This window comes from Castor canadensis, chromosome 4 (assembly GCF_047511655.1).
Source record: "Castor canadensis chromosome 4, mCasCan1.hap1v2, whole genome shotgun sequence".
Taxonomy (NCBI): Eukaryota; Metazoa; Chordata; class Mammalia; order Rodentia; family Castoridae; genus Castor; species Castor canadensis.
This window is the reverse complement of record NC_133389.1, coordinates 146,821,120-146,837,065: the sequence shown is the minus strand read 5'-3', so window position 1 is coordinate 146,837,065 and position 15,946 is coordinate 146,821,120. Positions and strand designations below refer to the sequence as shown.

The window sequence follows — 15,946 nt, the reverse complement described above, 5'->3', positions numbered from 1 at the left end:
CTCCCTCCCTTCCTTTCTTTTGAGATAAGGTCTTACTATATTGTCCCAGGCTGACCTAGAACTTACTCTATAGCCCAGGCTGGCCTCAAACTCAAGATCTTTTTGCTTCTCCTGTGGAGTGCTGGGATTACAGGCATGAGCCACCACACCTAGCTCCCTCCCTTGTTTATATACGTTATATTTTGTCACAGCAATGAAAAAATGAGTTACATATACAGTAATTTAAAAGAGCTTGGGTTTGGGTATCATTCAGATTTGACTCAAATCCAGCTGTTATTACTTCTCCATGAGTCTCAGAATCCTTGTCTGTAACATGGTTCTACTAACACTATTGACCTCATCCTTACAGTGGTACTCATTAGAGACTATTTTTAAATCATCTGTTCTGGGTATCTTATACATAGTAGGCATTCTGCTATTGTTTCTTTTGCTAATACACACTGCAAAGTGATTTTTACTAAGAATGGGCTGGTCCTATAGCCCAGAAGAGGCCTGCACTGGATGGTGGTGATCCTACGATGCTAGGCTCACTGTGTTTATTCATGTAGTACAAACCTCTGTGACCTCTCAGATCTCAGGGTGAATAGTTTCTGGGTTAAGAGAACAGTACAGCCCCTAGAGGTAGTACGGAGCTGAAATCAGTTTTTTCAGTACACAGGGAATGCACGAAACAAATAAGGACATTTGTCTTGCTTTCCTGGAGGTTTACTGGAAAGAGATAGTCTTGCAACCTTTGATTGCATTCAACCAGCACTTAATAATAGCAGTGGCTGACACAAGTGGGCTTACAGCTTTAGGAAACTCCTTTCTCCTTGGAAGGCTGATGGATCTGCACTATGGTTTCCCTACCCCAACTCATCCCACTGTAAGATGAGGGCACTAGCTAGATTGATGATTGTATCCATTCTTACATTATAAGTAAGGTCTGGTAATAACTTCTGGATTGAAAACCACATTTTTGTAATTTTCATTAAAACCATATGATGTTTAAAAAACTTTAAAGCCCTTTTTAATAGTTTGAAATCACAAGTTCACAAAGTCCAGTCTGGATTGATTGGTTAGGCTATTTTAGTAACCTAAAGAAATGCTTGCTTAGCTGAGGGATGGTAATGGGACCCTGGAGCTCCTACTTAGTGGCCACTCTTTTCAAATAGCAAACCCCCCTCTGTGATAGCAGTTGGCCCATTTGACATCAGCCTACTGTGTGTGTGAGTGTGTGCACACATAGCTAGTTCCTTGGAATTCTCCCATGGAAAAGCAAAGGAAGGAAGCTGAGGGGAGGATGGGGCGATTGCATCCTGTACCCTTGACAGGGGTGTGGCCACAACTGCCTCAGTGAAGGGACATAATCCAATGTGTTTTTCCACTTAGGATGCCTGAGCAGTGATAAGGCTTGATGAGAGGCAGGAGCAGCTCTCAGTGTTGTCCTTAGGAGTCTCCTTAGACATCTGCTCAAGTCCCACCCCGAATTCCGTTTCTAGAACACCCAAGGAAGAGAAGAGGCAGGAGCCCTAGTGAAGCAGACCTGTGGGGCTTTCAGAGCCACCTTAGGACTTCAGGCTCGCCATCCCTTCGATGCTGCCAGGAATGAAATTGCCTAGTGGCTGTGCCGGGTGCAAGATTTGAAGGAGAATGCAACACGTTTGTTCTTGCTGCTCCCCAAACTGATTTGGTATGATGGATTCTACTCTGGCAAAGGCAGACAGGAACTCTTTGGGATTATATGAGGTAAGGTATTGGAAATCTCCATGAAGGAATTTCACTTTCACCTGATATCCTGGTCCAAGCATTTGGATTTATATTCCTCCCTGCTTTTCACTTTAAAAAGTTCTTAAACCTGGTCCTCTCCCAGCTTGGTTAGGGAGTTATTAGCAAACTCTGTGGTGTTTATCACATTTAGTCATTTGAAAATTCTGTGCAGAATAACAGTGCTAGGATTAAACTGTGTGAAACCTTTCCAAGTAAATGCACAGTCTTCTTACTGTATGTTTCTAGAGTTCCACTGGTTTTAAATGGACTGCTTTACTACTTTACTGTGATGTTAAATACTGATTCTACCTTCAAGATACTGTTGAGAATGTCATTAGTTTGACTCTAAATACGTTTTGTGCATCTGCCCTTGGGAAGATAAAGTTTTAGTTTTTTTTTAAAATGAAACTTAAAACTCTTCTTTCCCAGAATGAGATGTTAAAACAGATGTATTTTAAAGACAAAGCATCTGTGAACAATATTTATAGACATCGTGTTCTAGAGATTGTTGAGATAATGATAATCTTACAATACAACTGTATTGGTGGGACTGGGGTTTTAATCAGGGCTTTACATTGTAAAGGAGGTACTCTTATCCCTTGAGCCACACCTCCAGTCCAGCAATACAACTTTAATTTGAGAATAAAACCATAGTTTTAAGGTGTTTTCCTGTTGCAATTGTAGCAAACTGACTAAGTTTTCTAAAGACTTTCTGAAATTTACAAGCATTAAACCTATAACCTATTTTAATTAATAATTTAAAAACTGGAATAAGGGTGTCAGTGTGACTCAAGTGTCAGAACAACTGCTTTGCAAGTGTGAAGCCCTGAGTTCAAACCCCAGGCCCACCACAAAACAAACAAACAAAGAAAAACCAACTAAACAAACAATGAATCCTGAGCAAAATTTGGGTTCTATCCTAATCTCTTACAGACTGATTTGTCCAACAAAAATTTTTTATCTTGGTTATAAAATGTCAGTAGCAGATCGGAAGGGGTCTGTGTGTGTGTGTGTGTGTGTGTGCCCTTGAGTACCAGTACACCTGCAGCACTGAGCTCATGTTACTAAGAAGTTGATGATTTAGCAAAGATTCAGGTGAGAGGTCTAGTTTCTGGAAAGGTCATCCATCTTCTAATCAAGAAGAGATCTACAGAATGCAGGCATTTCTGCAATTTTTTCTTTTTTTAGGATCAGTAGCAATAGATGTTTCAGAGCTATTGTTCCCACATGCTTCTCATTAATATTTTCAGATTAAATTTAGATTAGCTTGAGCAAATATTTGGATCAGTTCAATAAGAATAATGTCCTTTTCTCATAAAGGTAGCTATTATAGTTCCTGATCCCTATTGTATGAGCTCATTAAGATCAAAAGAATAATTCACTCCTAACCAATAGATACTTCTGTGTCAAACATTGTATTCTAGAATGATTATCTAATCATCAGAACTTTCAGCTTTAGGTGCATCCTAAAGGGTCTAGAGTTTGCTTTTAAACTTTGTTTACTATACAGGGGATTATCTTTGAGTGACCGTTTAATGTACACATGCTATTTAAAAAAAACAAAAACAGAGGAAAGCAAGAAGGATATGTAATCAAAACCCCTTTTCATTTCTGGGGACTTTTTACATATGCTGTTGAGATAGAGATCCTAAGGGCGAGCTTGGTATTCAGATGAGGACGCCTCCACCTGGTTCTTTACCAAACCACAGTTAAAACTCATTGAAAGAGTTTTAAACCTTGAGTGCTGTCCATCCAAGAACTGGGCAGTATTTACAGTAATGTGTGAGCTACAGTTTACAGTTGTTATACAGTGAGGACTTCACCTTGACTGTATGGTCTTTTAGCAACTGTTAAGAAAGCAGAATTCCAAAAACATAAACAAGCAAATTTTTCCAATTTGTTTATGAGAAATTAGAATAAAACTTAAAAAGTTAAAAACTAGGGAAATGAGAATGAAGAATTGTGCTTCTGTTGTGGGAATCTCAAGCTAAGATACAAGACACTGAGGCAGCTTAGCGGGAAACAACGTTTTATTGTGCCGACACAGACTCAGCAGACTGAGCCCCGAGAACAAGGGGGTCTCACCTTTTATACCCTTGCAGGCTGGTTACAGAAGCAAAAAGCAAAGCTCAAACCATATATGGCTACATGTAATCCTATACGCTTCTTTACCTTAGTGCTACTTGACTTTCTCCCCTGCCCTCACCCCAGTGCTAGTGACCTTCTCCACATTTGGGTTACTTAAATTTTCTCTCTTTGCTGTGCCATCCCTACCTCCCTGCTACATTATCAGAACACAGGCTTGTCTGTTTCCCTTCTGGTCCTCCTTCTGGCTACACTTCTTTTGAGAGAAGGAAGAAATAGATTTTCCAAAACAAAACAAAACAAAACAAAACCTCTCACTCCATGTTTAACTCCTATTATGTACCAGGTTCATGTACTATATTCAGAAAGCAGTCCTCCTCACAGCTTTCTGACACAGGTGCTGTTATCATTTTCTTAACTAAGAAGTGGAGTCTATGCAGTTTTAAGATTTTCCCACTATCATGGGTCCAGCAAAAGGGAAAAATGGAATTTAAACTTTTATCTGCTATCAACTAGCAGGCGTGGCCTGGGAACATCATTATCCAGTGTTGTATTACTCTCATTGCATCTGTAATATGTGATATGTACCTGAAAAACAGGAAACATGTTTCTTTTGGCAAATAGAGGGCCCATGTGGACTCAATATCAGTGATATAGCAAAAATATTACATGAAGGTTCTTCTGAGTTACTAAGTGATGGAGAATGAAAGCTTTATATTTTGACTAAGGTTGAGTGTGGAAAGTTGGGCTTTCTGGAGTTGTTTGAAAAGAAAGAGAGAGAGGGACAAACAGAGAGAGAGAGAGAGAGAGAGAGAGAGAGAGAGGAAAAAACATGGTGGATGTAGAGAATGAAATTACAGGATGGCTGTTGTTTGAGTGGAGAGGATTGGAAGTGGATGAGTAACCTTCCAGAGTCACTGAATTGAACACTTAGAGATTGGTTCTCAGCCTGTTGCACTAAGGGTGGATATTTAGATCTGCTGCAGCTCTATCTTCACAGGAAGGATGGTGTCAGGAAGAGGGTTATGTTCAGGTTATGGCTTTGGTGTCTGGCCTTGAGTATTGGGAACTGTCCTCTTGTCCTTCTGCAGTGTACTCTGCACACAGAACACAGTGTGTGTGTGTGTGTTTAGTACAGATCATGTTACTTCCCTGCTTCAAATCCTCTAGTGACTTTCCATCTTCCCCAGAGTGGAATCCAAACTCTTCATTGTGGTCTGGATAGACTGTTGTGGAGTGTCAAGGAGCATGGTCATTACACGTAGCAGAACCACCACCATGGACACATTTCTTAACCTCTGTGCTTTAGTTTCTTCATTGTTAAAAGGCTGATACTAGTTTTTACCTCCAAAGAATTGGTGGAGGCCTAAATAAGTTGATACAAGTAAAATGCTAGGACGGTGCCTGGTGCATAGGACACACTCAGGAGTGCTTGCTATTATTACTACTCCAGGCTAGCCTCTGCCTCTCTGATTTCATGCTGTGCCAGCTACATCACTTTAGTGTTTCTTAGAACATGATAGGCTAGTTCCTATTTCAAGGTCTTTGCATTTTCATTTTAAAAAATTTTTCTTCTTTACAGGACTCTGGGGATCAAACCCAAGCTTTTATTTTATTTTATTATTCATATGTGCATACAAGGCTTGGGTCATTTCTCCCCCCTGCCCCCACCCCCCTCCCTTACCACCCACTCCGCCCCCTCCCTCTCCCCCCCACCCCCTCAATACCCAGCAGAAACTATTTTGCCCTTATCTCTAATTTTGTTGAAGAGAGAGTATAAGCAATAATAGGAAGGAACAAGGGGTTTTGCTGGTTGAGATAAGGATAGCTATACAGGGAGTTGACTCACATTAATTTCCTGTGCATGTGTGTTACCTCTAGGTTAATTCTTTTTGATCTAACCTTTTCTCTAGTTCCTGGTCCCCTTTTCCTATTGGCCTCAGTTGCTTTTCAGGTATCTGCTTTAGTTTCTCTGCGTTAAGGGCAACAAATGCTAGCTAATTTTTTAGGTGTCTTTCCTATCCTTACCCCTCCCTTGTGTGCTCCCGCTTTTATCATGTGCTCAAAGTCCAATCCCATTGATGTGTTTGGACTTATGTGTATGTAATGTCCACATATGAGGGAGAACATACGATTTTTGGTCTTTTGGGCCAGGCTAACCTCACTCAGAATGATGTTCTCCAATTCCATTCATTTACCAGCGAACGATAACATTTCGTTCTTCTTCATGGCTGCATAAAATTCCATTGTGTATAGATACCACATTTTCTTAATCCATTCGTCGGTGGTGAGGCATCTTGGCTGTTTCCATAACTTGGCTATTGTGAATAGTGCTGCAATAAACATGGGTGTGCAGGTGCCTCTGGAGTAACCTGTGTCACAGTCTTTTGGGTATTCCCCAAGAGTGCAAACCCAAGCTTTTGCACATGCTCTGCATTTTGTTTTTTTGTGTTTTCCCTAAATCTTGTGGTTTACTCCCTTACTTCATTTGGGTCCTTGTACCGATGTTTCCCTTATCAACTTGAGTAAGTAATAGATGCTGTCCTACCAAATGCTGCACCCTGTGCTCTGTCTATCTTGTGTAGAACATGCTATCACTACTTGACAATATATTACATGTTTATTTATCTGTTTATGGATGGCTTACTCCAAGATCGCCTCAAAGACAAGGACTTTGACTATTAATTCCATCTGAATCCCTATCACTTAGAAGACTGCCAGGAAGATAGTAGATTCAATAAGTATTTGTTGAATTAATTTTAATGCATTTTTTTATTCCTTCTATAATTGTCACTTTCTTTCTGTCTTCGGGCTTAACTGGTTCTTTTTAACTCTTTTTAACCTGTTGTCACTTTGCCCTTAATTATATCCTTTAGAAAAAGGTCATTTATTCTTTAGGATGGAAATTCTTTTTTTGTATATCACATTGTGTTAATTCCATGTGTGTGTGTACAGTGTACCTTGAGTGTCCTTACCCCCTCCATGATATTTCCATTCCTGCTCTCCTCCCCTCCATTTCATACAGTGTTTGGAGAGTTTCTACCATGGAAATTCTTTAACAGCAAGAAGTCTTCTGTCCTGTCAGCCTCAGTATGTAGATTAGAAATAGGCACATTTTTATTGTCATAGAATATTTTGGAAGGGCCTAATTATGGATGTTGTGCTAAGGTGTTTACTAAGCTTCTAATTTCCAACCATACTTGACACATTAGAATAGCTTGAGCTTACTCTCTTTATACAAGTGTGATTGCTGGAGGGAAATAGCTGTGTACATTATCGTGGAGAAAATGATCCATTGACGCAATTTTAAAGGAAATTTTTAAGGAAAATTTTAAGCCTCAAATTTTATAAAGAACATCTAGTTCCTCCTGACATTTTGATCATGAAATTGTAGAAAACCTATTGCAAATAACCATTTTCACAGAGATTTATTATAAATTTTATATATAGGTTTCTTGATTGATGTATGAAAGCCATTAGTCATTTTCCCTTTGGAAGTATTATCAAAGAATTTGAACTCTCATAAATCCTGTATAGGAAAGGATTCAATTGGGAAAAAGTATAAATCTTCAGTTGAAAATGTTCTGAAAGTCTTTGACAAGAAGGAAATGTAGAGCTGGGATGTAGCTCACTGGTGGAGCACTTGCCTAGCTTGCATGTGATGCCCTACATCACAACAAAACAGAACAAAAATAGAATTTGTTCAAGATTTTTCAAAGGACTTTACCTGAAACTGGTCATGTGATCTTTGGTAAGCTACTGCATCTTTTTGTGCACTGATGTGTCCCACTGTATGTTATAAACAAAGCCAAATGCTATTTATCTTTTGTATGTTTTAATGATATAATACTAATATTTGTTTACTATCATATAGTCAAAGGAGTTTATGAAGGTACCTTTAACTCAACCAAATCTGATCACTTTGTGCTAGACACTGTTCTAGGCACTTGATAAATCAGTGAACACTATAGACAGAAATCCTTGACCTCTTATAGCTTACATTCTATAGAGAAGACTGGCATGATACAAGATGTACATAAGTAGATTAGGTAGTATGTTAGAAGGCCATAGGGAAACAACATTCAGCAAAGTAAGACAGACCAGCTTTGTTGGTGGAAGAGTTGCCATTTAAAAATGGTCGGTCAGAGTGTGCTTCATTGAGAAGGTGATGTGTAGGCAAAAAAATTGAAGGGAGGGATTGAGCCATAAGAGTATCTAGGGGGAACATCTACTCGAATGGAAGGGCCAGATAAAAGCCCAGAGGCAGAATCCTGCCACACCTTTGAGGACATCAGGAAGCCAGTGTGGCAGAGGGAAGAGAAGGAGAGGGTAGGAAAGATGAAATCAGAGCCTTAACTGGAAGGGCAGTGGGTGACCACATCCTGTATGGCACTGTAAGCTTTTGTTAGACACTTGGCATTTCACTATGAAAGAAATAGGAAGTCATTGAACAGAGCAGAAACATGTCTCAACATGTCAGTGTTACCTGGGTTTGAGATTGATTCTTTTATAAGCCATCTCTCAACTGCTTTTAATTATCTGATATTCTGCGTAATGACTGAAAAACTCTTGGAAAGTATTTGCTGAAATGAGTCCAAGTGTTTCTCTTCATTGGTCTGACAGCAGTTTCTTCCCCGGTCAAAAATCGGTATTTAATTAAATAGATTAGTATCAGCTATTTTATATAGGAAGTTGGTTAGCAGAGCCCCCTGCCCAGTACATCCAGAGTGCGAGCGTTCAGCCCCTTCAGGGTATGGTTAAGACTTGGCTATAAGTCACCCAGCATGCATCTAGTGAAGTATTTCATTTTCTTTGGATGTTCCCCTCTCTTATGAATGGTTCCCTATAGAGGAGATAGCAGTAAGATATCTCTCCCAAACTTGGCAGTGTGGTGCATGTTGTTGAATTTAGCAGGTGGATTCTGCTTCTCTCTATCCTTCTAGTACTCCCTTCCTGGGCAGCCAGCAATGAGGTTTCTCTGACAGTATTCCATAGTGCTTTCAATGAAAAAATGTCCCCAAGCTCAGAGCTTGAAGAACTGTCACTGGCTCTTTTTAGCCTCTATTGCTTTTCCTACCCCGTGATGTGTTGGTTTCCTCTTTTCCCTTCTCTGACACATTCTTCTCAGCCAATCATTCTGGTGTCTATAAGAAAGTTGCCATACTCCTGCATCTCAGCAAGTGGCCTGGTACCACTGTCATCTCTGAGAGTATCTGGCAGACTCTTCTTTCCATCTAGAGAGGCTTCAACGTAAGGAACTGGATATCTAGGGATATTGGGTCAAAAAGTAATGGTGGGTTTACAAATTCATGAGGAAGTATTTTAGTGAATTTGCCCAACACTTAAAATTGGCTCTCACCCCTCCCTCACAGTGTAGTTCAGATCTCAAGGTCATTATCAGAGTCCTCTCAACATTGCACCTTCCTAGCACATGTTGGTGAATTTGCATTGTTTAAACAGTCATGCAGTCTCTCTTAAGCTGTGCTCTTTGCCCAGGTAGAATGACCATTTTGATTCAAATTGTAAACTTAATATTACTTTCTAAGTCTCAAATTCCAGACAACACATCTAATTCCTGGATTAGCCAAAATCAAGTCCGGCCCCATTGTGATCCAATATCAAGGCATGTTATTTTCACTTTGTATTCAAAAGGTAATTGAAAAAAAAATCAACTTAGTTGTTTATGCCATATTTTTGGAGAAAATGTCAAGAGAATACCAAATTATTTTAAAGCAAAAGAAAATTTGTAAGGATTGTTTTTCATCTCTCTGGCACAATCTGTCACATTTCTCACAAAATTGCTCAACTATGTTTGACTCCCCTAGGTTGATGGGTAAGAGAGCGAGGACTTTGAAGAGTTTTCTGTTTGCTTCCATCTTTATCTCTGGTAGTGTACAGAGGTTTTAGAGATATTCATATAGACATAGAAATGTTTCCAAATCTAAAATATGTTTGATGTGTGGTCATGTTTCCTATATATCCTTTCATTACTGTAAAAGCCTATATACAGAGTATTTTCTGGAAATACAAGTTATGTTCAGGAAAAAAATTAAGTTTTTGTTTTTTTTTTTTTTTTGTGGTTCTGGGGCCTGAACTCAGAGCCTATACCTTGAGCCAATCCACGACTCCTTTTTTATGAAGGGTTTTTTCGAGATAGGGTCTCACAGACTATTTATTTGGGTTGGCTTCGAACTGTGATCTTCTGATCTCTGCCTCCTGAGTAATTAGGATTACAGACAGGAGCCACCAGCACCTGGCAGAAACGAGTCTTTTAAAAGTAATTTTCATATTCATCTCTTTGTGTGAAATACTACAGGGAAGGAAAAGTTTGAAAAAAATTGAAACTCTTTACATTTGTATTACCTGTGCTCCATTTAAAAATGAATTAATTTGGTTTAAAAATTACTTTTTATAATTATATTGTGGTTAATATAATTAATTTTTCCAATGCAGAAAAGGATAATGTCCTGAGATGACAACAACAGTAACTGAATACAGCTTTAATTAACATGTTTTTTGTTGTTTTCTGATGACAATTCATAGGACCAAAGAATATGATCCCTGGAAGTTAAAACTTATGTCTAGGGAATAGAAGGTAGAGTTTTATGATGACTTGCCTACACTTGTAGATTTCCCAAGGATATCTCCCTAAGCATCTCCCAAAGACACTTCAAACTTACAGATCCAGAGCTGTAAGAATTATATGTGATCACAGGGAGCAAAAGTAATTCTTCTTCTGTCCTCCTTTAACAAAGTACACACACTTCTATCATAGCACTTTCCATGTTGCATTAGATCAGCATTATATCTTTGTGTCAATCTTCTCCCACCAATCGGTCAACTCCTTATAACAGGAAATAGGTGCTTTTCATAGTAGGCACTTAATAAATGCTGGTTGAATGAATGAATGGATGCCCAAGCTGACAAATGAGAGAGAGATGACAGTAGAAGAGATGTGCATGGTCTACAGCATTGTTATGATTGTTGAAATTCTTTGGAAATGACCATGGAGCAGAATTTTTCAAAGTGTGGTCCTCTTGGTGCCTGCATCAGAACCATTTGTTTGGGATCATTGCCAAGATTCAGATTCCTGGGCTCAGACTCAAAGTTACTGGATCAAAATCTCTGGGAGAACAACACAGGATTTAACATTTTAAAAAAGTGTTCAGGAGGTCCTTGTGGGAAATGGAGTTGGGTAATCAATTGTCCTAGAGGATCAACTAGCAAAAAAGGAAAAGTGCCCACGATGATTTGTGATGGTGAATGTAGGATCCATTGGTAAGTCCACTTCCATACAGAATGTGTTTAACACATCTTGGTGTCCTCCTAAAACTCATGATTTTATTAAGGGAAAGGAGCCTATTTTTCACCTAATTAACAGTTAGCTCTGAAAAGCTTCTCTGACCCTCTCAATAGTTAGTAGAAGAGAATAATGAGGGCCTAATCTTATGTATTACCCCTTCATCTTCTGGATTTAAACACTTTGTTTTTCTCTTGCAAAAGCAGACCTAAGTAATTCCAGTATCAATAACAGGATTAATTGGAGTAGTGCTACAGAGTGATTTAAAACACCTAAATGAAATCACTTTGGAAAATTACTATAGGTTACTAACGTGAGGTTAGTTTCCAAGGTTTCTTGATCATGTCCCCACAATCTTCACGAACATACAGGTATGAAAATTATATTAGGAGGACTTTTGGATCTCTCTATACATTTAGAGAAAATGCACAGCCAACTAAATTTGTAAGCAAATACAATCATCCCTCTTCATCTGGGGATGCTATAGTTCCTTGTATAAAATGTTGTAGTATTTGCATATCAGTTTTTCACAGTGTAGGGAAGTGTAAGCTTCCCTATACTTCAAATGATCGTTAGATTACTCGTAATACCTAATGCAGCATAACGAGTGTAAACAGTTGTTATAGTATATAATCATAAGAAAAAGTTTATACATGTTCAGTGCTCTTGCAGTTTTTTTCCCCACATACTTTCCACCTATAGTTGGTTAAATCCAACTGTTGTATTTTTCTTTTCATAGTTTTATTCCAGCTGGGAAATTACCTAAGTATCTCAAAAAATACACTCCTATAATACAGACTCTCCTGTAACTGAAAAGCAGTTAATCCTAGTGGGAAAGGATATGGGGATGAGATGGGAAATGGGTGAAAGAAGGAAATGTCAAAGAGTAAAGACAAAACTGTGGAAGCTGACATGCTTCTAGGTTGAGTGGGAGGGGCCCTTGAGAGGGAGAGGTTAAAGATTGGGTGAGAGAAGGTGACTGATGAGGGCAAAGTTACCATCATAAATGAGAGTGGAATCTTATCAAGAAGTCAGTATACATACAGAAAGGATGGTAGAAGGGAGATTGAAAAACCAAGGGAGAAGCCTAATGTCCTCCAACATTCTGATGCTATAGGATGCACAGTACCCTCCTTCAAATCATTGGGTAATTAGGTAGGAATTTGGAATAGGTGTTAAGAGAAATGGGCAAGTAATGTGGCCAAGTATAGATGGAATAATTGGTAATGGTTTCAAAGACCTATTATTTTATGTTTTGGCTTATCACAATATTTACTCAGTTATAAGAAGAAATAGATTTATAATTATTTCCTTATTTTACTTGTGAGAAATTAAAAATTCTTTGGCATAATATTTTATACAAAGTTACTGTTATTCTTTGGGTCTGGGTACATTTTAAAAGACTGAATCACCTAGTAGAGGTGTTAAGTGAGGGTAGAGAGAATATTTCATTATGTAAGGGTATTTTGTTTTCAAATACCATGAAAAAAAGATCTGAGCAGAGAAGTCTATCACTGTAGAAGTACTCTCAGGCTAGTCGTAATTGACTGCAACCTAAACAAAGGTGGGATAAGTTTTAATATGAAGGACCAATTCGATTGTTCCTGGAACAAAGCAAAGGAATGATTCATCCTTCGGCATCCTGTGCCCACTGCTGGCTAGGGCTCTGCCAGTTATCAGCAGGAGTGATAGTAATGGTGGAGGGTAGGGTGGCCATATCAAACTCATTCGAACTCTCCTCCTAAACTGCCTTAGCTCTAGGGACTTTATATTGGTAACTAAGAGTAGTTGCCACTCGATGGTACAAGTCTTTATATTTGTCATGAATAATGGATTATGAGAAATATAATCTTATCAAAGAACAGTGTCCATCTAGAGTAATCAGAATACTAACCAGCATGGGTATCTCCTACTTGACAAGCACTGAGTGTGGTAAGGAATAACCCTGAAGCTTCCTTTCCCATGAAAGCTGAAGGATGACTTCTTGCTGTGGAACTCAAAACAGACTCATCCAGCTTTTTCTCTGGGCCTTCTCATCCTTATTCTGAACTATATCTTGTCATATGTGGGACGTTTGTGTTCTATATGAGCTCAAGTACCCATGGTACATTGTAGGCATTTGGTTTTAAGGAGTCAGCCTTCCTTTCTTTAACTATCACATAGTTAATCAAATGAAGTTCTTTACATGGCCTATGAGAAGGGATCTTGTTAACTATTTTTCAGGACTAGCTTTGTTATATATATATAACAAATATATATATATGTATATACATACATATTTTTAAAATTAGGATGTGATATATTCATTATACAGGAGGGGATTCATAGTGTCAATTCACATTAGGCTTATATTGTACATTAGTTACATCATCCCCATCATCTCTCCACCTTAACCCCTTTCCCACTTCACTTAAAGAAGTTGCAAGAAGTTTCTTTGTTCCATTTCATACAGGTATGTGAAGTCCATCAATCATGTACTCTCACCCTTCATTCACCCTCTACACACACGCTATGCCTGTTTTACTGTCCTGTCTTTTGTTATTAATATTAAAGTTGATGTTCAAAGGGGTTTCTCAATGTATTCCTGTTGTGAGTGTACTTTACTTTGGTCTGTTCAACTCCTTCTATTAATCTCCCTTACCCATGTACCTCCCACCCCTATTTATCAACAGCTTTCAATACACATCTTTATATCCTCTACCTTCACAGATGTTATGTATTATAGTATTGTTGATGTGCTATCCTTCTCTTTTCTTTTCCCTCTTCCCTGAGTTCCATAGAGTAGTTCTACTATTGCAAACATGTTCTACATTATGATCATGTTTGTTTGCATATAAGTTTATCTTTATGTTTTGTGTATATGTTTATCTTTGGATCTATCTTTCATATATGAGAGAAAACATGCAGTCTTTGTCTTTCTGAGTCTGGCTTACTTCACTTAGCATGATGTCCTCCAATTGCATCCATTACCTTCAAACCATGTGTCATTGTTCCTTATGGCTGAGTAAAACTCCATTGCATATATATATATATACCACATTTTTTGATCCATGCATCAGTTGTAGGGCACCTGGGTTGTTTCCAAAGCTTGACCATTGTAAATAGTGCTGTGATGAATGTTGGTGCACAGGTGACTCTATTGTATCCTGACTTAGGTTCCTTTGGGTAGATGCCCAGGATTGATATCACTGGATCATATGGCAGCTCTATCCCTAGTTTTTTGAAGAATCTCCATACTGCTTTCCACAGTGCTTGTACTAATTTGCATTCCCACCAGCAGAGTTCCTGTTTCACTGCATCCTCGTCAGCATTTGTTGTTATTAATAACCTTGAATATGGCCATTCTAAGTGGGGTGAGATGAAATCTAAGTTTTGTTTTCATTTGTATCTCCTTTATAACCAGAGAAGTTGAATACTTCTTCATGTATTTACTGGTCATTTGTACCTCCTTCCTTGAGAATTCCCTGTCTAATTCATGTGCCCATTTCTTCGTTGGGATGTTGATTCTTTAGGGGCTGAGTTTTTTGTGTTCCCAAGGCTAGCTTTGAATTGTGATACTTCTCTTTCTCTTTCTCCTGCCATTTCTCTTGGATGAGAGCCATATAATAAGGACAGAAGAACAGAAAACCAGAAGCAGTCATGACTTTAGGCTTCTTGCTACCTGGAAACAAATAAGCTCCTGTTGAGTTAGGCTACTCTGGTTGTGTTTCTGTTACCCGAAACTGAACACAATTGCTAACAGGTATACACATATGTGAAAACACTGATTTAGACTCATCTCTCCTTTCCTGACCTGGAATTCCCAAGTTTGCATCATTGCTGAGGTTTGATAACAAGGATTGGTGTTCTGCCTTCTGAAAGATACTTCACTAGTCAGGGCTGCATAGGTAGGGACAGTGAGTTCACATTTTCATAAATAAATTTACTTGCTAGCTCTTACTCAATTGGAAATTACAGGGACCTGGACCCTGCAGGCAACAGAACATAGGGACAGGGAGTAGAAGGTGACCTTCTGTTCAAATGACCTCTTTCAAAAACAAATTATCACAACTGCTTCTGGTTCTTGCTCTGCTGCCCTTAGCATGTGGCTCTCATCCATAAGGATGGCGGGAGAAAGGGTAAAAGGATGTCAAGTGTGTCCTTTATTTTACTAGGGGAATAATAGCTCTCTTTAAGTTCTTGCCCACTAGACTTCCATTTACATCTCACTGGCCAGAAAAGGCAATATGTCACCCTTAGCTATAAAGAGCTATTTTTTTTATTGTTGTGTTGGGGGTACATTGTGACATTTACAAAAGTTCTTACAATATATCATAGTTGAATTCACCCCCTCCATCATTCTTCTTTACCCCCCCTCCCCATTCCTGGAATAGTTTCAACAGGTCTCATTTTTCCATTTGCATACATTGTGTACACAGTATTTGCACCATATACTTCCTACACCCTTTCCCCACATATTCCCACACACACACTGGTACCAACCCCCAGGCAAGACCTGTTCTGTACTGCTGTTATTTGTTTTTATAAAAAACAAAATGACATTTTTGTTTGTTTAAGATAGCTATACAGGGAGTTTTCTTGTGACATTTCTATGTATATATGTATTATAACCTGAATAGGCTCATTTCCTCTATTTTTCTCCTTTCTACCTTAGTCCTCTTCTTATGGTGATTTCAGCAGGCTTAAAAATTCTGTACTCATGCTGAAAAGGCCTTTTTAAACTGGGTCTTGAACAAAATTGGGGTTCGGCTGGCAAGAAACAAGTTGATGATTAGGCAGCAAGCAGTCTACCCTGGGGAGTCACATAGCATT

The 15,946-nt window shown here is 38.7% G+C and overlaps 1 protein-coding gene across 5 annotated transcripts in view; it reads left to right on the top strand.

Moving 5' to 3' along the window:
* Hecw2 (HECT, C2 and WW domain containing E3 ubiquitin protein ligase 2) overlaps positions 1-15,946 on the top strand; it is a 366,611-nt gene that overhangs the window by 216,322 nt on the left and 134,343 nt on the right. The window contains exon 1 of one of the 5 annotated variants that reach the window (XM_074071321.1): positions 1,342-1,728. The exons of the other annotated variants lie outside the window; for them this stretch is intronic. The gene's annotated coding sequence lies outside the window, so the exon portion shown is untranslated. Of the gene's footprint in view, positions 1-1,341; positions 1,729-15,946 lie in introns of those variants that run through there. 5 annotated transcript variants of the gene reach the window in all.